Source organism: Pinus tabuliformis, chromosome 8, assembly GCF_031772625.1.
Source record: "Pinus tabuliformis cultivar Carrire ecotype Pingquan chromosome 8, CPIR1, whole genome shotgun sequence".
NCBI classification, from domain to species: domain Eukaryota; kingdom Viridiplantae; phylum Streptophyta; class Pinopsida; order Pinales; family Pinaceae; genus Pinus; species Pinus tabuliformis.
The window spans coordinates 1,604,976,830-1,605,001,618 of NC_142294.1; positions in this window are offsets into that span (position 1 = coordinate 1,604,976,830).

Below are 24,789 nucleotides of genomic sequence, written 5' to 3' on the forward strand. Positions count from 1 at the left end.
CCACAAATTCACGAGTCTAAATTCATGAATCTTTCAAGGGACTTCAGAAAACCTAGATGTGAGGCGAGTAATAGTGATAGTGAAATTTATTATATAAGTGAAATTAGGAAGATGTTTTTCCATACGATTAATGTGGGATAGTTTGTTTTACATTATTATAGAGCGAATATTGTAGAGTTGTTTTACAACAGATTGAATGTGGGATTAATTTGTTTGAGAATATATTATAAAAAAAAAAAAAAAAAAAAATTGTTAAGTAAATATTATATACTTTAACTATTAGAATAATTAATGTACAAGTTGTGATTTACAATTTGAATTTTAGTGATTTATTTCATAAAAAAAAATTAGTTTACGTTTTTCAATCAATTGTAGAATAAAATAATAAAGGTAAATAAATCTAACAAACTTTTGGAGGGAAATATTTTCGCGAAATTTTTTGGAGGGAAATATTTTCGCGAAAATTTTTGGAGGGAAATATTTTCGCGAAATTTTTTTGAGGGGATAACTTTGGAGGGAATATTTCATTCTTTAAGCTATATAATATTCTCAGGAGACTCCATTTGTATCATTCAACATTTTATATTTGAAAGTGATGGATTGCTCTGATGGTGAAGTTTCGGTTTATACACCATCAACATCTTCATCGCGTAACAACTCTATTCATATTGATGAATATAGCGGGAATTCTTCCACTATGAATAGAAAGTCAATTCTTCCACTTAGTCCCGATTCTAAAGACTACGAGAGCAGCACTGATGAAAGAGGGGATGGATAATTTTAAATTAATAAAGAGTCACAGATTCCACTTAGTCCAAATTCTAAGGACTTTGAAAGCAGCGGTGATGAGGAGCATGATGGTGAAGTTCAAAAGAATGGGGTGTCACAATGTCCACTTAGTCCTAATTCTAAGGACTATGAGAGTAGCAGTTTTGAAGAGTGTGATGGTGAAGTTCAAAAGAATGGAGGGTCACGATGTCCACTTAGTCCTAATTCTAAAGACTATGAGAGCAGCAGTTTTGACGTGCATGATGGCGAATTTCAAAATAATGGAGTGTCAAAGTGTCCACTTAGTCCTAATTCTAAGGACTATGAGAGCAGCAGTGATGATGAATGTGATAATGAATTTCAAAAAAATTGAGTGTCAAAGTGTCCACTTAGTCCTAATTCTAAGGACTATGAGAGCAGCAGTGATGAAGAGCATGATGATGAATTTCAAAAGTATGGAGTGTCACAGTGTCCAGTTAGTCCTGATTCTAAGGACTATGAGAGCAGCGGTGATGAAGCGTGGGATGATGATTTTCAAAAGATTGGAGTATCACAATGTCCTCTTAGTCCTGATTCTAAGGACTATGAGAGCAGCGGTGATGAAGAGCATGATGATGAATTTCAAAAGTATGGAGTGTCACAGTGTCCAGTTAGTCCTGATTCTAAGGACTATGAGAGCAGCGGTGATGAAGCGCGGGATGATGATTTTCAAAAGATTGGAGTATCACAATGTCCTCTTAGTCCTGATTCTAAGGACTATGAGAGCAGTGGTGATGAAGCGCGGGATGATGATTTTCAAAACATTGGAGTATCACAATGTCCTCTTAGTCCTGATTCTAAGGACTATGAGAGCAGCGGTGATGAAGCACGGGATGATGATTTTCAAAACATTGGAGTATCACAATGTCCTCTTAGTCATGATTCTAAGGACTATGAGAGCAGCGGTGATGAAGCGCGGGATGATGATTTTCAAAACATTGGAGTATCACAATGTCCTCTTAGTCCTGATTCTAAGGACTATGAGAGCAGCAGTGATGAAGAACAGGATGATGCAGTTAGTCATAATTCTAATTAGTATAAAGGTAGCAGTGACAAAGGATAGGATGTAGCATCTTCAATAAGTAAACAGCCACATTTTCAACATAGTCCTAATTCTATGGACTATGAGAGTAGCGCTGACAATGTACATGAGGAAGAATATCCGTTAAACATCGAGTCAGATTTTCCATTTAGTTTGAATTCTAAGGACTATGATAGTAGCACTGAAGAAGGGGAAGATGAAGGGTATCCTCTCAATCAAAATTTGAAAATTAGAGCTGATCATAGTGTGGATAACATTCCTCTTAATGATGATGAAAATCTTTATAAAAATGATGATCCAATGATGAAGATGTTGCCAAGAAGTATTGTATCGAGGAGTAGGAGCAGACCTTTTCGTATCAATGCAAGCTATTCTAGTTATACAAGGGGTAGAGCAGAATATTTGACGAGAAGAAGTTCTATCAGCGCTCTCATTTCAAGTGAATGTTGCCAAAAAAATTGCTTGAAACGTATGGATTTCACATTTTCATTAGAAAGCAGGAAGAGATATTTGTCAATGAATAAAAGCATGCAAAACTCATATTTAGTTGGCTGCATGCAATCTACATTGTCAGGTTATGATTATCATATTAGGAATTTTTTATTGTGTAGAAAAGCTTTCAAAATGTTTCATTCACTTGGGAATTTTTGTCTCTCGAGAATTCAAGAAAATTTGGAAAAGGATCCCACATTTTATTCAGAAGTATGTTATAAAAGACAGTTTGGGCCATTATCAAATACTGCAATGTCATGGATGAAAGATTTCTTTTCAAAGCATGGAGAGTGTATGCCAAATAGAGAGACAATACATATTCCATATAATTTTTCAAGATGAGAAATCTACAACTTATACAAAGAATATGCAGAAAGTGCTGAGGGACAGGGCCACATTATTACATATAACTATTTTGTGAAGATATTGAAGAAAGAATTCAATAATGTTCGTATTCCTAAGAAGACAAGGATGGGGATTTGCAGTACATGTGCTTCTCTTAAATAAAAAAGGGACAAATGTGAAGGCTCAGAAAGAGGTAAGTGTTCATAACTTTTACTTTTAAAATTGTATAGTCATCAACTATGAAAACATATTTCTTAATGAATTTCTTTTATGTTGTGTAGATTTAATTGTCAAAGAAATTCAGGAGCATCGCGAACAACAAACAAATGAAAGGAAGAAGTTGTACAAGCATCGAAAGAAGTGTTATGATAATCCAAATAAATATTTGGGTTTGATAATTGATGGTATGGACCAGAAGAAAACACTTTTACCACATTTTGTTCGCACACCCAAAAATCTACAAGAGGAAAATTTTATTCAATTTCACTTGGTCGGTTGTATGGTATTCAATGGGAAAATATTGCCAAGGGTGTACTTCACAGCTCCAAATATTCATAATGATGCAAATCTGACCATAACCATAATTCATGATGTGATTTCTCATTGGTCTGGTAATCTTCCTGAAGTTTTGTATCTACAATTGGACAACACTTGCCGTGAAAACAAAAATCAGGTTGTTTTTGGGTATCTGAACATGCTTGTTGAATTGAGAATTTTTCAAAAGGTAAAGGTTGGTTTCCTTCTTGTTGGGCACACTCATGACCATATTGATCAGATGTTCAGTCGTTTTTCAGTCACATTGAGGAGGAAGGAAGTTGGGAGCTTGCCATCACTAATTGAATGTATTAAGAAATCATACATGCCAGAGCCTGCTTTTGAAGTGTTGGAAGAAACTGTTGACATGCGAAGGTTTATTCTGGGATCATATGGTGAGGGGAAATGCATTGAACAACTTAATGACATTAGCTTCGAACATCAATTTCGTATCAAAAAAATTGATGGGAAAACACTAATATGGGGCAAGAAGTATTCAACTACTACAGAGTGGGAACCGTCATCAGGATTGCAATTTTTGAAGTTCATTCCATATCTTCCAATATTTTCATCAAAAATATTGTTATTACAATCAGTTGGTGAAGTTCAGAATGCACGTAGATAGAACAGGGCTATAAATTATTTTGATTGCCTGGAAGAAATTAAAAAATGTATTAGATATACATATGAGTACTTTGACATTGCTGATTCAGTTTGGTGGGAGTCGTTTTTCAATAATCAAAGTGATCTCATTTCGACAATAATAAATGAAGATATACCTTTGAAAAATCCATTTATTTGGCCACAAAATGTGTCGAATGAACATGAGGAAGCAAACATTGTTGAACAACAACAATCTCAAGGTATTATTAATTCTTCACAGGGAGAGGAAAGAGAGATGTATATAGGTTCCCGAAGATCCCGTGCACAACGTGAAGCCATGGAAGACCTTTATAGGGGTTCAGTACAGGATATTAAGGAGGGTTGCATGATTGCAGTGCTAGCAGATGGAGATCCCAATGGCTATCCATTTTGGGTTGCTAAAGTTATAAAGGTCTTTATAGAAAATGAGGATGTTACAGGTGTTGAAGTACATTGGTATGCCACAAATACACACCCATTCAATGGTGTGTATAAGCCAGAGATGGTAGTTGACAAAAAAATGGTGGAAAAAGAAAAAGAAAGGGTACAAATATAAATCGCCGCCGCACAGACATATTACAATTGAAGGATGTTGACATACTTGTTTATGACTTCAATTTAACAAAGAGAGGAACTCTTCACTTCAAGACGACAGAGATTCTGAAAAGGTTGTTACCAGAAGGAACAATGTTGACATGGGACTCTGCTGAAACCAGTCATAGATCTAGAAGACTTTTGAAACCTGGAATCTTGGGCATGCATGTGGACTCAGATGGGGCACTAGTTGATGACAGAGAAGAATATGGAACATCTTCGTCAGCATCCAGTCACTCATCTAAAGATGTGAATTCTGATGGTGTGCAAGAAAATATGAGTGATTTTGAATAATTTTTTAAGACAGTTGATATAACTGATGTATGCATCGTATCTTCAAATAAAATTAATGTTTTCCATATTTTGTTAAATGAGAAGTTATGAAGCATTTTTATGTTGTTGGATTATGTCTTAAGTATGATAAATTTTATTGTTTAAATATCTACAATGCAATATCAAATTAGAGATATAATGTCTGTTTTATTCAGTGTACAAATAAAGACTTTTGAATTCATTCAGTGATATAATTTGTTCATAATGTCATGTTTTTTTAGTTTTGTGGTTGAAAACATGTTAAATTTATACTTAGGAAAGAAAAATGATATTCTACCAGAAACATTAATGTGTTTTTCCTTAAAATTTAACTTTGTTTGAGACACAAAAAATTGGTTTTATTAGCATTGTTTAAAAAGTATGAAAATTGACCCTAAAAAAAAAAATCATTATTCCAGTATCAACACTTTCGTTTTGAAGCTATATTTTGCAGGAAAATTTCGTAGTCACTGCCATTTTTAAAACAGCCGCAAAATTGACACCTAAAAAAAAAAACATCGCTCCAGTATACACACTTTTCGTTTTGAGCACTGTTTTTGTGGTTTTTTGGGGGTTTTTGGGGCAGAGTTCCCGTTTTGAGTTTATAGTTCATGTTTCAAAGTTTACATTGTTATGTGCAATTAAAAAATCTGTCTGGAAATGAAAAGTTTGAAATAGGACAGGACACCTCGGCTAGAGGCACGCGAGGAGGTATGGTGCATAAAATGCAAAGGCCAAGGGCATGACAAAGACTATTATCTAGTGTTTGTGAACTACTTGGAAAGAGGAGGGTCGATGTCATTAAGACCTGAGGCATAAGCAAGGCCGAGTGCGGCGCCTGCATTATGGTACATGATCTGTCAAATAGGAGGAAAACACAATATGGGAAATTTTTATCTATTACAGAAGCATACACAGACGTCCCAACAATTGTTTTGTAACTTCTACAGGTCAGTAGGCCATAATGAGTGCACCTACAGAAGCTACAAAATAATGATGGATCAGACCCCTACCTACAAGGTGCAAACAAAAAGATGATCCCTTGACCCAAATGCAAGAATGGCGCATGTTGGATTTGAGGGGCGCGGTCGAGGTCGAGGTGGAATGGGACGAAGAAGGGGTCGCAGACAGTTAATTTGTTATAACTACGAAGGGCCAGGCCACTATGCCCTGAATTGTAAAAACCTGACGAGGACATCATGTTTTTACTATATTCAGCTTAACCATGAGGCAGAAGACTACCTTACACTGATAGCTAGACCACGCGAAAAAGGGGTACTTCAGCCCTCTCTAACTCAGAATTTATAGATGATAAGGTCTGAACCACGCGAAGAAGACCCGAATGTAAACATGATGCTCAGGAGCGGTATGACCACTGGCAATGATTAAGGTAAGCAACCAGAAGAATGTGCGTGGGTTCATAAGGCTCCTACTAAGGAACCTAAATTTGATTTAGAACGCGTGAAGGAGACATCCATGGAAGCTAAGAAGAGCTTCATGGAGGTCTCCACTTCAGGTAATAAGGATCAATTAGAACCAGGAATGGATCCTTCGATGCTCACTACATTTCTAGATACATGCATGAAACTGCTACACAACAACAAGGCAGTAAAAGGGCTACAGGAACATATCACTAGGTGTGCGGGGTCAGGAGAACCACGTGTGGTACGGAAACTTGGAAAGCTTGCATTGTGCACATGAATGGAAATGAGGTTGACTATGCAAATCACCGAGTACGAAATGGATCAAGTAATCTTGGATCTCGGATCGAACGTGAATGCACTAACAAAGAAAAAATGGGAATGCATGGGACCCACGCTACAGTGGTATCCTATTCAGTTATGAATGGTGAACCAACAGAAGATCTTTCCCATGGTAAAATTGCAAGGGGTAACAGTAGATATTGAAGGAACGAGCATGCAGGAGGATTTTGAAATGATAGAGATTGTCGATGACACTAATCCCTATCCCATGATACTAGGAATAGACTAGACCACCGATATGAATGGAGTCATAAATTTGAAGAAGTGAAAAATGATCTTTAAGAAAAAGTCACTATGCGTAGTAGTACCACTAGATCCAGCCGAAGGAGCACGATACACTAAACTGGTGTGCGACGATGATAGTGATGACAATTTCGATTGTATTTACAAGATAACTACTCAAGAAGAGGATTGGCTGAATCCAACTGCAAATGAAAGGATTTCGTGGGAGCGCGAAATCTCCTGCACCTCGGATTCAGACGAAGAGATAAAAGAATGGAAAAATCAACTGCACGAAGTAACAACGCTGAAATCCAACATGATGGTTAGATCACTACGCTGCATGACAACAGAAGCAAGGGATCTGCCAAAATATGATGGGTTAACAACAATGGATGAATTCCTGAGCAAATTTGAAAGTGCAGTAATAGAACAACAGCGGTTCAATGCGAAGAAGTGGGCATCACGTGCGATGCCCACATGATGGTGGTGTACGCATCAAGGAAATTTTGAGGACTAGCATGGATGCAAAAGGATTATGAACCTACCTTTTGGAAAACCCTAGCTCAGAACGTAAGCCAATCAGCAAGGGTGGAACGAATTGTGTGCCCACCTTTCTCGATGGGTACGGGCATATGCTGTATAGCCCGCACAAGTGCACGCCACTCCTAGAATAGAGAATCGGAACAAACCACAGCAGCAGGAATGGCAACGCACGCTACCAATTATCCATGGAAAAGCATTCAATAGTATGTGTGAAGTAATGAAAAAGTGTCACCAGGAAAGACGCACTAAATGGGACCTACACGTACCAGCGATTCGATGGGCCTATAGGACCATGTGTAAAGCCCTGACTGCAAAAACGATTCCGAAGTTGCGAAACAGAGTAGGGACTATAATTTCTGAAGGGAATGCACACAGGAATACGCACGTAATAGCTCCCACAGTTGTGACAATACACGAAGACCGAGACGAAGAAATCACACAGCTATGTGAGGTCGAACAATAAAGATTTAGGAAGCCATTCGGCGAGGGAACCTTAGACTTTGCGAACTTGAAAAATACCAACTACAACTGAGGACGAAAACCATTTTGATGGACGTCGAGATCAAAAGGCTAGAAAAAGAGAAAAAGCAAGCATGTCTTGTCTATCAACCAAGGATAATAAGACAATGTGCAGATGATCATACCACTACATTAGAAGATTGTCCCTGAGAATTTATGACCCTTCTTCCATGGCTACAACCACACCTCACCAAATGTAGTAACCAGGGGAGCACACTACATACAGTGGAATGTACGGTGCCCACTGCCACGGAGGAAATTGAGGATTTTCTGCAGACTATACTGGAAGGTGAGTTGAAGTCTCCCACAGTTGTGTAACCACCTGACTAGATGTAGGAAGCGCAGTCCTAGTGCTCCAGGCTATTGAAAGAGAGCGCAAGACTATAAAAGAGTTTGTTTTGGAGTTGCGCGATGAGGGAGGTGTGTGCAGAATCAACATATCATAAGGGTCGTCACCATGCACGGTGGGCTGCACTGCCGCATGGGTAGGGTGGGAAGTGACCATTGGTGTCACTATTCATGACAAGATGTCTGATTTAAGGCAAAAGGGAGCAGGCAACGGGTATTTAAGACATGAAAGAAAGCATTGATGGCCCAGAATTGGGGGGAACAGTCGAATATGAATTCAAAAGGTTCTATAAAACTCTAGGGGCTAGCCACGAGACAACACTTGTTCACTTGAGATTTGAGCAGTTGATTAGAGCACAGAATGTTGAGCATCGAGCAATATTTGAGCCCCAAAGTTCACGAACAACCACAGACAGTTCAAATAGGATGATGGCTACCAGGAGAGGTTTGGGCTCTGTAGAAGGAACCATCGACGAGGCCACATAGAACCTCATGGTACCTGATGTTCCTGGAGACACAAGGGTCATGCAGGAAATCTCGAAATAGCCTCAGACCCTGAGGCCCAAGAAAGATAAGCAGGCAGCGGGACCAATTCGCATATCCCCGAGGAATCCATGGTTTGGTAAACTCTCAATGGAAGAAAAGGGCAAGGCTATCACCATTAAGACAAATGATGATGAGGAGGACCTACAGGCTCTCATCACTGAGATAGAGGAAGAAAAATACATGGAAGAGGACATCTAGCCAGTGCGCTCTAGAGCAAAATTGCTCGAGTACGTCCCTCAACAAAAAGGGAAAACTAGGATACCAAACGACCTGGATGCCACTAAGAGTGAACTCCAGACCCTGCTCCTCCTCGATGGAATTATGTTTGAGGGCTCACACCTGGGTCGGGTGCCCATAATCAAGTTTGAAGATTGGGACCTCACGGAAAGTGAAAAGTTCCCACACTTGGAGATGGAGAGCCTCATGAAGCAGAGCATGGAGGGGCCAGTCACAACACTAGAGCCACGAAAATGGTTACGTGGTGTGGAGAAGGCTGGATTACTTCATCTACTATGGATTCCACAATTTCACTGCATTCCTATCACTATTTTCATCATCAGGTAGCTGCTTTGCCTAGTGTACAATGGGTACTTATGGCTGGAGGAGCCTATTCCCATCACATCAAATCTCATCCATAGAATTTCCTAGCTCCCATGTAATGGAAAGGACCATGCAATGATAGCAGGAAAAAGCAGAGATTTGGTGCTCACAGAGGCCATGAAGAAAACTTACAAGCTTGAGAAGAAAAATACGGGGTACGCAATCAACAACATCAAAGATAAAGGGGTGCATGTAGACACCCAACTCCTAGTCAGGAAGGTAATGAGAAAATGCCGCAGAGATTCTTGAACAACTACAAGGAAGCCAAGGAGTAGGGAAAGAACTTCCACTACATGTGGTTTCTCTTGTCCATTTTGTTGGTAACAGGAGAACTGCCTGAGGATAGTCAGTTCCCTAGCATTGGACAGGACTTACTAGAGGCTGCAAAGTACACGTCACTCTGGGCTACCAATGACACAAATCAGATTCGTGAGACAAAGATCTTTTGGGTGCTCATTGAGGCGAGCATCGGGATGTGGATCAATAGATGGTTGTGCCTGTCCCCCACAATGCATAATAGTCTGTGGAGCTTTGTAGACTTCAAGGCAGACATGCATAATGTTTACATCAAGGTGCATAAAGATCCGGTGCAACAATGGACCAAGCTCCTCTTCATCGCCATTGATGATGCAATCTTTTCAGTATTAGAATCATGGACACTTGAGTGGCGCACTCCGGATCTCGCAGAGCTGGATAGGATAGTAACACAGAAATAAAAGGATGAGGCCAAATTGTGCATCACTAAGTTGGCCGAGAAGAGGCGCAATGAAAAAGCGGTCGCGGAGGTAAGGGTTGTCTGCGAAGCAACAAGGGTAGCCATGGAGTAGGTAAAGGCCACCAAAGTAGCAACAACAGTGCAGGCAATAGGGGCCACCACAACACAGGACGAAGAGGACCAGGACTTGTCTACATGATAAGAAGCAGAGGACACAGACCTCATAGAAGAAGGCATGGACCTGGGCACAATTTCCACCAAACTGAAAAGTCCACATGTCACAGAGAGATTAGGTCGAAAAAAAGAGGTCAAGGCATCCAAATTGACCATTGACCCAATCACATTACCAGAAGGTGACCTATATGACATCGGCGACACAGTTCGCGAGGTCACCAAGGAAGCGCTCCAAGAAGCCATGTCGGAGCAACAAATTGTGTTGGGGGGCCTAAGGGCACAGTTGTAGGAACTATAGGTGTGACCCCCACAGGAAGGACCATAGCCACCTACGGCACAGCAGGCACATCAGTAGCAGAGCAGCTGCTATGCACAACGATGGCCAACACCATAGTGCTACCGGAAGGAGCGCTAACAGTAGAGAAAGAAGACGACAAAGATGCAGTGGGTAGGATCAAGGGACTTGGCCTTAATTTGGCTGCCCTTCTACAAGACACATTGTACCAACTGCAAGATGGCATAACAACAGAGCTCTTCATGAAGGAGGGTTGCGTGATTCAGGTGATGAGTGAGAAAAATATCAACATCGAATAGCTCAGCCTGTAGCATGATGAACTGGTATCACAGAACTAGCAGATCGTGTAGAGAGTTGATGAAGCATGACGGCGAGTCCCAGGGTTGTCCATTGTTGGAAACCTGCCAATAGAGATGCGGATCCACTGCCTGGCAAGTGGAGTCTAAAATGCACACGAAGAAACAACGCATGTGCAGTTGGAGATGAGTCTCCAGATTGCTGAGTTGTGGTTGAAGGCGTAGCCTTCCACTCGTCCAGGAGTTAGAGAGAAGCTCATTAGTGCTATTAAAAAAGGATTAGAAGAAATTCAACGGGCAGTGCAGGACTATACCGGTATGTTGGACCAAGCCTTTGGTGTCCTCGCATCCTTGCAGGAGGACCCCAACATACAGCGCCTGGAAATAGAGGTGCGTGAGCTTTAGGAGCAGTATGATAATGTAAGGGGAAATACGCAAATAGTCATCCTCACCCAACGACTGGTAAACATGCAGCAAGCAAGGGCACTGAAAGAGTAGGTGGATGCCGCAAGACAGAAAGAGGCACTTCTCAAAGTGCGCATCTAGCCATGGATTGATGAGGCCTTCTCCATTATGGCAGATATAGAGGGCAAGCTTGCACAGATGCAAGGACTCTACGTGCTAAGGCAGGAAGTTGATCCTCACAAAGAAGCATTGGAAGAGCGCATGTAGCAAGTCCAGAAAACCGCAGAACAATGCGCCGCCGACCTCCGAGCAGTATGGGACCAGTTGGAGGGGCTTCGCACCAAGATCGCCACACCAATAGAGTGACTTGGGATGAGTCACAATGATTGTGCTGGGGGCCTGTTGGGCACGGAATCCCCCCACAACATGTTTTGGGGCTCAAAGCCCAAGTTTTGGTCAAATGTATTGTAAGAATCCACGAATTACAGGCACAGAGCACGAAGTATAGGTTGAGTCATAGGGTTTTCCACCTTAATATTGTAAAGTAATGTAATGCATTATCCTACCCATGGTCTACGGACCATGAGATTGTATAAATAGAGTGAGGCTCGAAGTTGTAAAGATAGCTAAGAAGGAATGAGAGAATCAGGATGAAGATGCATGGTTGAAGCATAGGGTAAGAATCTAAGGGTATTGGGCCGTAGTACTAGGAAGAGGCTCTGTAGCTGAGTGCGAAGAGGCCTAGTAGAGTCCACAGCTGAGTGCACAGACCCCTACAGCTAAGTGCATAGGGAGGTGTCGAGTCTATAATCTTGATCGAAGAATAATAGAGAGAAGCTTATTCAAATTTCTATGTATCTACTTGTGCATTTCCTTCTTTATATTTATACTATTTTATTTATTGTGTGCATTCATATGATTGTTGGATACGCTATAATAATCACTAGTCTTACACAAATAAGTTAAGTAATCGGTTAATAACAGTTCAAATAACAAGGAAATTGGGTATAATACGAGTTGCACCCTGAGTATGGTTGTGCGGAAGTAGCATCACTGTTGTAGGGAAAAGTATCCGATTCGGATGACCCTATCCCACTCTAAGGGTGATAGTACCTCAGCAACAACTGTAAAGAAAACTACTTAAGGTTTACTTCTTTATGAAAGCAAGAGAGAATGAGGAAATGCACTAACCGTTGCCTTGCACTTAATGTCGAATCCAAACTCTTCTCCTCGCTGCTTGCTCCCAACTCCTTGCTCTTTTGCCAGCCCAGCTACAATGAGATCCTGCAAAATGACAAAGAAGGAAACTACAAGAAGCATGCAATCATAACTGATTCACGGATTAGCATAAATCAAATATACAATTATCACAAAACATCATTGAAACAAATGCATATAGAAGAACCTCAATAGCTTTTATTAATGAAGAAGTAAAGTTCTGAGAAGGTTACAACCATTGAAGGCCCCAATCCAGCAACACCTCCCAGTAGAAAGAATTTCTCCTCTTCACCTCCTTCAAGCAATCACCCAATAGTTATATAGTGAAACCAACAGCATATCATTACTTTGCACAAAATTCCAGCCTCCATAGCTCATAGGAGAGAGCTCAATATATAGATGAATTGAGAAAGGATGAGTCAGCTTGCAACTGATGTGTAGTTGCCTTGTGTCCTATCTCTCTTCAGTTGATCTTCAGTTCTTGAGTCCACTTGGAGAACCTTGCTTCCACTTGGAGAAACAGAGCCTCTGACTCATCACAAGGCGAAATCCCTGATCCAAGTGTCATTTTTGGAAGATTCCAGAGCAATGACTCAGTGTGCCACTTGTCCCATCTCGCTCAGCGCAGGTGGCCTTTGTTCCACCTGCTTTGCAACGCAGGTACACCATGGAGGAGTTGAGTTTCAGCGCAGAAGCCTAGTGGAGCACCTGCTTTGATTTCAGGATTGCTTGTTTTTGAGTGCTTTCAGGTGGAGAACTGATCTGAGAGCTGTTGGTTTGCTGACCTTGTTCCTCTAGGGGTAGGAACATCATGTTTAGGGACTTTGGATCCCTTGGATTATTGACAATTCATGCCTGATGCTGCGAGGCACAAAATTGTCTATAAAAGATGCCCCCTAAAGTATGAGGTCGTTTATCGGGTGAAATGCTTTATTAGGAGGATCCGAAGTTCATTCAATCTGCTGAGAAGTGTCCTGTAATAAGATACAATACAATACATTATTTTTCATTCTTTTTCATGATCTAGCTGAGGCGGGCATTCCCATGCTCAGCTTTATAAATTCATTTTGGTACATAGTACAGACGATCGTCTGATGATAGACTGATAATTCTCTGCTGAAATTATCATCCTTTGAGAAGGATGATCATCTGCTGCAATTATGTACATATCAAATGTCTTTATATCCTGAATATATATCGCAGCCCGGATGGATGAAACTAGATCCAGGGTCTTCAATCTCTTCCGATCTTCACTCGATGTACAAGTCGATCCATGTGAGAATTTCTTGAAGTCGAACATGGAAAGACATCGCTTGATTACCAGTCAATGATGTAAACCGTTAACAAGTGCGAGAGGAATCACCGATAAGGATGATGACCCTCAAGGTACGGCAGTAAAATTCACATGGTGGGAATAAAGGACTTGGCGTCGACCACCATGCGAAATCTTCTGGTCGAAGGTCATTGATGTATACCTGTCGCCGGAAGTGAGAAACTTGCCATTGAGGCATGCAAGCTTCAAAGTACTGAAGGGGGTGTTCCTAGATCAACTCCTTGGATAATGAGCTGATGTCGACAAGGAGCGATCCATCAAAGGAGGGCCTTAATGAATCCCACATCAGTGACACGGAACAGAGCTAGTGATTGTGATGAGGTGAAAACAAACTGTGATGTATGATTCAGGGTGGCGGTCATGAAATGGATGAAGGACAATGTATGGCAATGGATGGGACACGGTTGACTCTTTGCAGAACGACATCTCTTGAACATATAACGACACTGATGTGATGGATTGTTAGCATTACCCCAAATATGGATGGTGTGGCGAGGACCATGGTGATGAGACCGGTGAATGAAACAACCCAACCCGATGTGATACGGAGGACAAAGTGTCATGTTCAAGAGCGACTTGCTACCATTAAAGCTGTGAGGTTCTCCCAATTTTTCCCCAGTCATTGCTGACCAGTACCTCTTTATTTTTGTCAAGCTTGAGGAGGATAACATATGCTTGTTCTATAACCTGCCCTTCGGGCAAGCCCATCGCTATGTTTTAACGAGCCTAGCGATAGGGAAACTCGTTCTCGTCTAAAGACAAGTTTGTCGCTATTTAATGAATTTAACGAGTCTAACGACAAGGATAACTCGGTCCTTTTCATTTTTAGAGAGTCTGAAAAGGTACATAAAGTCAACTCCAGAATTCCTTTTTCGTCATTTAATCCCTTAAGCCCGAAAAAGTATAAAACAATGCAGAAGGGATGAATTTTCGATTGCTTTAACGAGCCGAACAAAACAAGCGCTCGATCTTTTTGTGCAATAATCCCTCAGGTCCAAAAAGATTAAAATCTAGAGGAGGGATAGCTTTCCGGTCGCTTTAACGAGCTGGAAGGCCAAAACTCGGCAAACTTTTCATATTTTACGAGTCAGTGAAAAGAGCTTAAAGTAGACTCGTCTTTTGAGGAACGAGTGATAAACAGGGATAGCAGCAGATTCCAGGTACAGGTTGGAATTTTCCAATCACGGCAGTGTCACAAGGATGGCTAAGTGAGATCACTCTTCGGAGCTGTTCCTCAAAATGGGTAAACAAACATATGGAGATGAACGATTGGCCAAATGAACGGATGGAGGTGAGACTGCAAGAACACGACCAAGGGCTTTAATATGGCTGTCAAAGGTTACATTTCTCAAGGTTATTTACCGGTTCATTTTTTCTAAGTGAGCTTGAACTGTAGGGGAAGATTGCTCACAACTTATGTTTATTTTTTAACGAGCATGAACATTGCTAAAACTGCTCGATCTTATGCATGCCCCCAGCATCATAATGACGCATGTCAAAGGAGGGTGCCCCCCAAGCTTCATTGCATTCATCTTGGTGGTTGGAATGAAGGTTTACCTTTGAATTTTGAAAAGGGGATTTGTTTCATTTTTTAATGAGGTTGACATAGTAAAAGAACTATCCTCATGACTCCTTGTTTCATTTTTTAACGAGGTTGACACGAGATGAGAACCGTCCTCGGGGCCCACTGTATTTACAGTATTTCCATTAGGGCGACGATCCATGCTGACAAAATATTTAGGAATCTTCTGAATCTGTTGGATATGGAAGATTTCATATTGTAGGTTTCCACTGTGGCTACTTCCGCCAGATTACTTGCCGGCGGTAGGGCAAAAGTACCCATTAAGGCAGGGTCTTTTAGGAGACCTACTCTGATATTTTGGAGTGATTGATTACTTTCATGGATCATTGCGCTGCTTCCCGTAACTTGAGAACTGTTGGGGAGAAATGTTTGTTGGTCGACGATTGTATTTTTTCCTTGAAAAGGAAATACAATCCTCCTGAAGTAGGTCGACACAACTGCGGCCATGGCATATACCCAAGGCCTTCCCAGTAGGATGTTGTAATCGAGGTTTCCGTCGATTACTTCCATATCAACTTCTACTGTTTTGCCCCCCAGTTCAACTTGCAGGTTACTTAAAATCCCGTATGGAGTGTATGATCGTCCATCAAATGCTTTTAATGTCGTTGACGATTTCGACAAGGGTGGTGAGCCTAAATTTTTCCAGCAACTCATCGACATAAGACATGTAGATGCCCCCTCATCAATAATTGTTCGATGAACAGTTTTGTTGAGGGCTTTCACTTTAATAAGGAAAGCTTGTTGAGCTGGTAACTGAGGGTCATATCCTTTATGATCAAAGGCCACAAGATTGGAATCCATTGGGCCTATCCCACCTATGGTTGATAATAAAGCTTGCTCTTGGGAGGTGCAATTTTGCGCTACCTCAGGTGTCGACATAGCCGATGACGATTGGGTCAGGTCCTCTATTATATTATAATTCTATGCTACTTTTGCACGAGGATTAAATGTCGATTTGTGTACTACTCCCTTTGGCGAGTTTATTATCGGCTTAGGAATGATGGGTGGCACAACTTCGTTCAAAGTTGTTGTCGAACTACTAGGTTGTTTATCAGCCTTGTTATTCGACCGCTGTGGATTCCAGTAACCTTTATTCCTTGTCAAAGCATTATTCTGCTGCTTTGAGGTGGACAACATAAGCACTTGGGATCGGGAAGCATTTTGATTCGCAACCAGATTTTGTCTTGGATTAGGAAACGGATCAGTCAATACTGCCGGGGTTTTTGAACTCTTGAAGAGTTTCTTAACTTCAGGTATATGTGGACAATCTTTTGTCCAATGATCCTCATCGCATATATGACACCCTGTCGGGGGTCTCCCTTTCCTTTTCTTTTTCTTCTTGTCCCCTGGTTGCTTCAGTTGTTTGCCCTTGTCGGTCGACATGGCATTTACTTCTGAGGCAAGAAGTTCCTCATTTGCATTTTGACTAGAAATTTTGCGTTTGCCAGTCACGCCATTACTGGCGTGAGAGTTAGTATTCGATTCAAGAGGGGGAGGAATTGAAAATTCAGGTCTAGGGGCGTCAGGTATTTTGTCGTAGAGCGTGCCCGACTGAGTATATACTAAGTCTAAGTATTGAGCACGAGCAATGACTTGCTCCTCTGTTATGACTCCTCCCTTGGCCACATCTTCCGTTATAGCCGGAAGTAACGACTTTATAAACCATTCAGCTAACAACTGATCGGGAACGTAAGTTTTCACCATCCTACGACGACGTCGCCACTCATGTATATGATCAGATATGTGAGTGGTCGTTGTCTGTTTGAAGTTGGTAAGGAGTTCTGTTCCTGTTTCATACCTTATCGGTAATTGAAAATGGGTTAAGAAAGTCGTGGCTAAGGAGCTGAAATTGTCGAAAGAGGCTCTTGGCAATTCAATGTACCATTTAGCTGCTGGACCTGTCAATGTCCTCTGGAAGAGGCGAAGTCTTATCGAATCATCATTCAGGGTGTTTGATGAACACCATAGGTGGAATGTCATCACATGATTCGACGGATCTTCACCTGGATTTCCATTGAATTTAGGAATGTCCGATGGAAGTTTATGCGGAATCGCTGGCCACCAAGGGGCATAAGCAATTGGATCATTCGTCAGCCGGTTTAGATCCGGCAATTCTAGAGTTGCTACAAAAGGCAACTGTTGGTTCAGGTTAGGCGAAGCATATCCAGGATAAGATGGTATCGCCTGAGCAATGGGTTTTTGCAGACCAGCATAATGCTGACAACTCTGACAAAGTTGATGGGCATAACCATTATAGCATGGTTGCCCATTACTTACAAAGACTTGTTGCTTAGGTCCTTGATATGATTGCTGGAATGGCGGCTGTTGAGATTGAAACAGCTCTGGTTGTTGGACCATTTGCTGTTGACCAAGATTAGGAGTCACAGTACTTGTTTGAGCCTGAGTCGCTCCAGATAAGGAGGCACCACCCTGAGATTGTGATTGAGCCGTTGAGACAAGAGGTTGTTGTATTACAACAGGTAGCGCTTGTACTTGCGATGCATTCGCCATAGCAGGTGTGGCGGGAATATTCGACTCAGGGTGTACTGGTTGCATTGAAGATACAACTCCTGGTTGCTGGGGTAGCATAGGTACCCAACTGCCGGATGTAATTCCAGTTTGACCTGATCCTTGTTGTAAACTCTCATATGGTTGCTCTCTAGGAGGGAACAATGAAAGAGCATACTGCCCTCCACATGGAGGAAATCCAGTACTTAAAGGGCAAATTGGCCCTTGAAGACACATTGGATCAATTTGTTGAGTTTCAACATAAGAAGTACCAGATGATAATCCGGATGAAGAAATAGGAACTAACCATATTGTCGTCCCTGATTGGACTCCGGCTTGTTGTTGACAATTTGCCGGGACAGATGGTATACCAGCGAACATCGTTGGAGTAGCAGCAGGAGGTTCTGCTGCTGCTGTGTCAGACGACACAGTCCTAGATGTCGACGGTTGTTCAGACATATCTAGTCTATCCAAAATATTTCTTAGCGATTCTACAGGAACTTCCACTTGTGGTGGACTAACTTCGTAGATCAACGAGGGAAGGGTGATGATTATTCCGCTTAAAATAAATTTTATAACGACGCTTTAGACACAACTTGCTTTTTCAGTTTTAAAGAGTCGAGAAAAAGCTAAAGATGACTCTAGTCTCCTTCGATGTTTTAACGAGCCCGAAGTGACAAATGCTCGGATGGAATTTTTCAGTTATAGAGTTTGAAAAAGGCCAAAAGAAACTTCTCTGGAGATCTAGGCAGAGGGTGTGCCAAACCTTTCGCAAAACCACAGAATACGTTTTACGGTACGGGTGGTCGATCTTCGTGAATGCTGTGTTCACTGCATTGCGATCAGTAGGGCGGCCGACACGGCTTCCTATGGATAAAAGATATATGCCTATAGGGGTCTCCCAATATATACGCGATGGTACGTGGGAGCACAAGTCCGTATTAGTGCCACCGACTCTCAGGAGGAATCACCCACCTTCGTAGAGATCGACAGTCACTATGTTTAACGACGCCGGAACACGTCTCTACCTAGACCTCTATGTGTTTGCGTTATGTTTCAAAGCGTTGTTAGGTTCGTTCAATATATTTTAAGTTGATCTTTTTTTTAAAGTTTGCCTTTCAAGGTTCACCAGGAGATGTATATGACAAATTCCTAAATGCATCCTAAGATGAGAAGCAAGCTTTTTCAAATCTTTTTGACTGATGAAAATCTTAACTACTGAGGGAGAAGAAAGGCAAATCTTTCACACAGTTCATACAGCACAAACTAATGCACTTTCTCCTAAATCATCATGCAAACTTTTTCAAATGCAAAATGCACAATGCATGTATTTTCTTTTCCCTTTCTTAATGTTGATGTATTACAAAAAGAAAGTTGTTATATAACTTTGATTTCGATTTAAAGCCAAAACAAACAAGTTTATCCAAAATCAAAAGACACCTTAAGATTTACTTGTTTAATCACTGGAAATACATGAAATCAAACCATAATGACGAAAGTAAAAAGACTAATCAGCTATGGACAGCAAACAAGCTAACTCTTTAGACCAGCAAAATGCCTAACACAGGTTCAGATCTAAGAGGCCAAAGCAAGACTAGTTTACTCTTTGTTATGGGAAATTGTAAATGAGGTAAGAAATACAAAAGAACAAGTACAATTTCGTTATATAACAGAGGCGGAATGATGGCAAGTAAGGTTGGTTTCAGAATAGGTACAAGACTGACAACTAACAGCAAAATCTATGGTGAAAACAGGCAAGAAAAAGGGAGGAAACCCCAACTGCACAAGGCAAAATTGGGCCAACGCAGGTGCTGCACAGCCAGTCTGGCTCTCAGCGCAGGTAGCCCCTTCGGGACCTACGTTGCAAAGTAGGTAGCCTGTGTACTACCTGCTTTGGAAAACGAAAGTTACGTTTTCATAGTTTCCGGGTCACAATTTTCTCAAAAAATCACGGTTTTTGCTCAAATCAGAAGCAATCAGTCAAGCACACACTAAGGGATGACAAGGAAGGTGAAAATCTATCACTAAGAGCTTACAAGGATCCTTGTAGATCAGCTCTTCAAATCATGAACATGCTCAAAAATGAGCTAGAGTAGCTGCCCTCTACTTCGCTTTTGATATAGTCAAAAGCTTTTCGATTTGGTACTCTTTTGTTCAGGAAATGAATAGCAAAATACTACAAACAATCAAACAGATACGATCCCCAGTGGAGTCGCCAGTTTGTTGTAGGGAAAAGTATCCAATTCAGATGACCCTATCCCACTCTAAGGGTGATAGTACCTCAGCAACAACTGTAAAGAAAACTACTTAAGGTTTACTTCTTTATGAAAGCAAGAGAGAATGAGGAAATGCACTAACCGTTGCCTTGCGCTTAATGTCGAATCCAAACTCTTCTCCTCGCTGCTTGCTCCCAGCTCCTTGCTCTTTTTCCGGCCCAGCTACAATGAGATCCTGCAAAATGACAAAGAAGGAAACTACAAGAAGCATGCAATCATAACTAATTCACGGATTAGCATAAATCAGATATACAATTATCACAAAACATCATTGAAACAAATGCATATAGAAGAACCTCAATAGCTTTTATTAATGAAGAAGTAAAGTTCTGAGAAGGTTACAACCATTGAAGGCCCCAATCCAACAACACCTCCCAGCAGAAAGAATTTCTCCTCTTCACCTCCTTCAAGCAATCACCCAATAGTTCTATAGTGAAACCAACAACATATCATTACTTTGCACAAAATTCCAGCCTCCAGAGCTCATAGGAGAGAGCTCAATATATAGAATAATTGAGAAAGGATGAGTCAGCTTGCAACTGATGTGTAGCTGCCTTGTGTCCTCTCTCTCTTTAGTTGATCTTCAGTTCTTGAGTCCACTTGGAGAACCTTGCTTCCACTTGGAGAAACAGAGCCTCTGACTCATCACAAGGCGAAATCCCTGATCCAAGTATCATTTTTGGAAGATTCCAGAGCAATGACTCAGTGTGCCACTTGTCCCATCTCGCTCAGCGCAGGTGGCCTTTGTTCCACCTGCTTTGCAACGCAGGTACACCATGGAGGAGTTGAGTTTCAGCGCAGAAGCCTAGTGGAGCACCTGCTTTGATTTCAAGATTGCTTGTTTTTGAGTGCTTTCAGGTGGAGAACTGATCTGAGAGCTGTTGGTTTGCTGACCTTGTTCCTCTAGGGGTAGGAACATCATGTTTAGGGACTTTGGATCCCTTGGATTATTGACAATTCATGCCTGATGCTACTAGGCACAAAATTGTCTATAACAATCACAAGTTGAAAGGGACTAACAAGTGCGCACATGGTCAAATCGCAGACCTCCACAATCTCATCATACATCACTAGGGTGTGGAAACCTGGTTCTAGCACCCTCCCATACTACATCAGGTGAGACCTTAGTTCGCGCTCCTCGGACTGTTGCCGAAAGGGACAGTAATACCAGGATTTGCTTGGCTAAATCACCTCTGAACCTGGGTCAGGCACATACAAGCCAACAAATAAGCATTATTTTCATTCAATTGAATGATGAAAACCTTAGCTAGTAGGGATAGAGCAATTAGATCTTTGACAAATAGAAAGGATTACATCTAATGCAATTTCCCCATGTATTCCTTTCAAGCATTAAAAAGCTACAGTATGAATGATGCAAGTTTTTCTTTTCGAATCCCTTAATTTTATGATGAAAAAAAAAGAAACTAATTCACATATAATCAATCAATCAATCTTTTTATAAGAATGAAGACTTTACGACAGTTTAGTTTCGAAGGAAAAGAAGACTTTTACAACGCTTTCTTTTGAATAAAGATTAACTAACTATATTCTAACTTTGACTATAAATCGATAATGACAAGGAAAACACTTAAGAAACATTAATCAACTAAGTCAATGTAGGGCTAGCAAAGGAGATAGAAACTTGTTCTCTGAGACATGACATTCATTCATCAATTAGCAAACAAACAAACAAAGGAAAGTTGGTAAAAAATCATTCCAAAGGTGGGAAAATGACCCCAACAAGAGAAACACAGCCTTGAATGGTAGATAGTATGCTTCATAGCACTGTCTCCCTCACAAGCCTGTGCTGGTGTCAGTGAGACATTTCAAAAGGAAATTTGACACAGTTTTGACAAAAAATTCAATGCAAAAGAGCTAAAATAAAATCATTGAACATAAGTAGGGTCTACAAGAATGTCCTAGGAGGCAGATAAGCTACTAGGAAAGAGGATCTTCCCAATGGAGTCTCCAATTTGTTTTGGAGAATTTGGCATCTACGGATAAATACTAATTCCCTAGATAAGTAGCCATATCTAGAACAACAGTTTAAAGTATTTTAGCCTTTTCCTATAATCAATAGATAAGATGAGAAGACCTACTTGTAGTTCCACTTTCCTGTCGTCTCCTTTGTATTGATCCTGTTGCTCTTTCCCGTACTTAACACGCTTGAGAAGTACCTGTAAACACAAATAGAAAACAAAGAATCAATCAAAGAAAAATATCTGTTGAATATAAGTGAATGGAATCAGATACATTTCACACATATAAGAATTATAAGACAATACAAACATATGGGAGATAGGTTCAAATACCATTTTGAATAAAAGAAGGAATTACAACCATTGTGTCTAATTCAAAGTCATTCCTCTAGCTTGGATCCCGTCCACATCACATCAGAATCATGACAAACTTGTAGCATTACAATACTTGCTTCAAAGACAATTCTCATAGCAACATTATCTCCTTACAATTCAACCTAAGCCAACCCCTGATCACTTAGATGAGTGGTTAATTTATAGGAATATTAAGGAGGTTTTGTCATAAATGTTGGTATTAAATGGATTTCCATACTTAGAATTAGTTCCATGGAGGAAGGGATGAGAGGATAGGATGCATCTTAACTCACTCCTCATCCATTTTCGAGCTCATAGGATTTGATAAGTGAGGGAACCTTCTAGAGGACTCCAAAAGATAACAATATTCCCAAAAAAATATGTGAATTTTTCTCAAACTTGCCCAGTGCAGGTGAAAGGAGAACTAACTTCTCTGCAGAGCACCCTAGCATGGACTTAACTTCTCTGTAGCGCACACTTAATGGGCCTACTTGCGCTGGTCCCTCTAAAGGTCATTTCAGGATGTCTTCATGTCATGAAATTGTTTGGGAAGGAGGCATTCAAAAGGGTGACTAGTTTAGGGCATGTAGAAACTGAAATTAGGGTTTAATGAGCCGTAAAACACTATTCTAGATTATGGGAGTGATGTGCCTAAATGAATCTGTAACAAAATCAAGGTTACAACTTTTGACCAAAATCTCAGCTCTAAGCCCCAAAACTACCCTTGGGGGATCCTGTGCCCAATAAACCCACAACAAAAATATCGTGACTCGCCCTTGAGTCACTCTGTCGGTGTGGAGATATTTGTGAAAATACCTCCCAATTCTGCTTGGATCACTGCAAGATTGGCAGTGCACTAAGCGGCTGCCTGCTGTACTTCCTAGACATGATGTTCAGAGACCACTGTATCTGAACTTCCTCCATGAACCTATTCCTGTGTTCCTTACATCTGCACAAGCTTTGATTCAATAGCAGCTGTAATAATATATGCCTCATCAATCCATGACTATAAACGTGCCTTCAAAATTGTTTCCTTATGTCGAGCAACATCCACCTGCTCCTTGAGCACTTTCACATGTTGCATCCACATGAGCCTCTATGTAAGGCAAACCATCTGCGCGGTCCCTTTCACTTCATCATATTTCTATTGTAGCTTGCTCGCCTATGTTTCTAGGCATTGTATGTTTAGGTCCTCCTGCAAAGTGGTGAGAACCTCAAAAGACTCCTCGAACAGCTTCATGCAGTCTTTCACTACACTATTGAACTCCGCTATTGCGGATGTAATCACGCTGGTGCACTATTCCTTAACCTCTGGTGGATTTGAATGTTACGCCTTCAATTGCAATTCAACTATCTAGAGGTTTAGCTCGAGCTAAACCCTCACCATCTATTCCTTTGCCTCACACACCCCTGCTGTTAGTTTCCCGACGCGTGCCTCCATTATTTCTTCTGCTTGGATGACCAACTCTGGGACTGCTCGGTAGGCTTCCTCGATCACATTCACAAGCTGTCGGTTATGTGCCACTACCTCATCGCTTTGCAGGCTCAACTGTTGAATGTTGATGTGTTGCTCGCTCATGACCTGGAGCACGCGACCCTACCTGTCTCACAGTTCTGCAATAACTCCATCCTGCAAAACTTAGAGCATCTCCCAATGGACTGCATGTAGGTTTTAACTCCGTACAAAAATTACCTACATACGAATTCTAAAACACATAAAATAAACAATGCAAGAGAATAATACATAAAACACATATACATAGAGATTTTCCCATGGATCCCAAAACCAGGACTACCAGCTTAATTTTTCATTATATTCCTTTCAATGTTACAATACATATTTATACATGTTGAAGCATCCAATACCATGGACCAGAAACCATTGCGTCCAAAACCATGGACAGAAAACCATGGCGTCCAAAACCATGTGCAAAAATCATGCACACAACCATAGGTAGGTCTGCCCAACCTAACATAGGGTCCAAAAGAAAAAATTTCCAGGGTGCTACCCCAAACCCCATAGAGTGGGGTTACTTGCACCCCTTAAACCCCCTGTGGCTCCCCCTGCTACTCAATTGACGCAATGAAGGGGGGGGGCTCTACGCCCTTCTAATCCCCAGGTTAACAACATGGGATAGTCATGGAAAGAATATAACACTACCCAAAATTCTCCCACTTGTTGTTTTCTTTCCACATGGGCCCACAAGAGAGCTTAGTCATTTTTCCAGCCCTGAAATGCCCATTGTCTCTCTACACCAAGAGAACTTCTCAAAGCTCACAAATTTTGTCAATGCATCTGTAGTATTCTTCAAAGTGTCCACCTTTAACAGCAACACCTTTTTGTC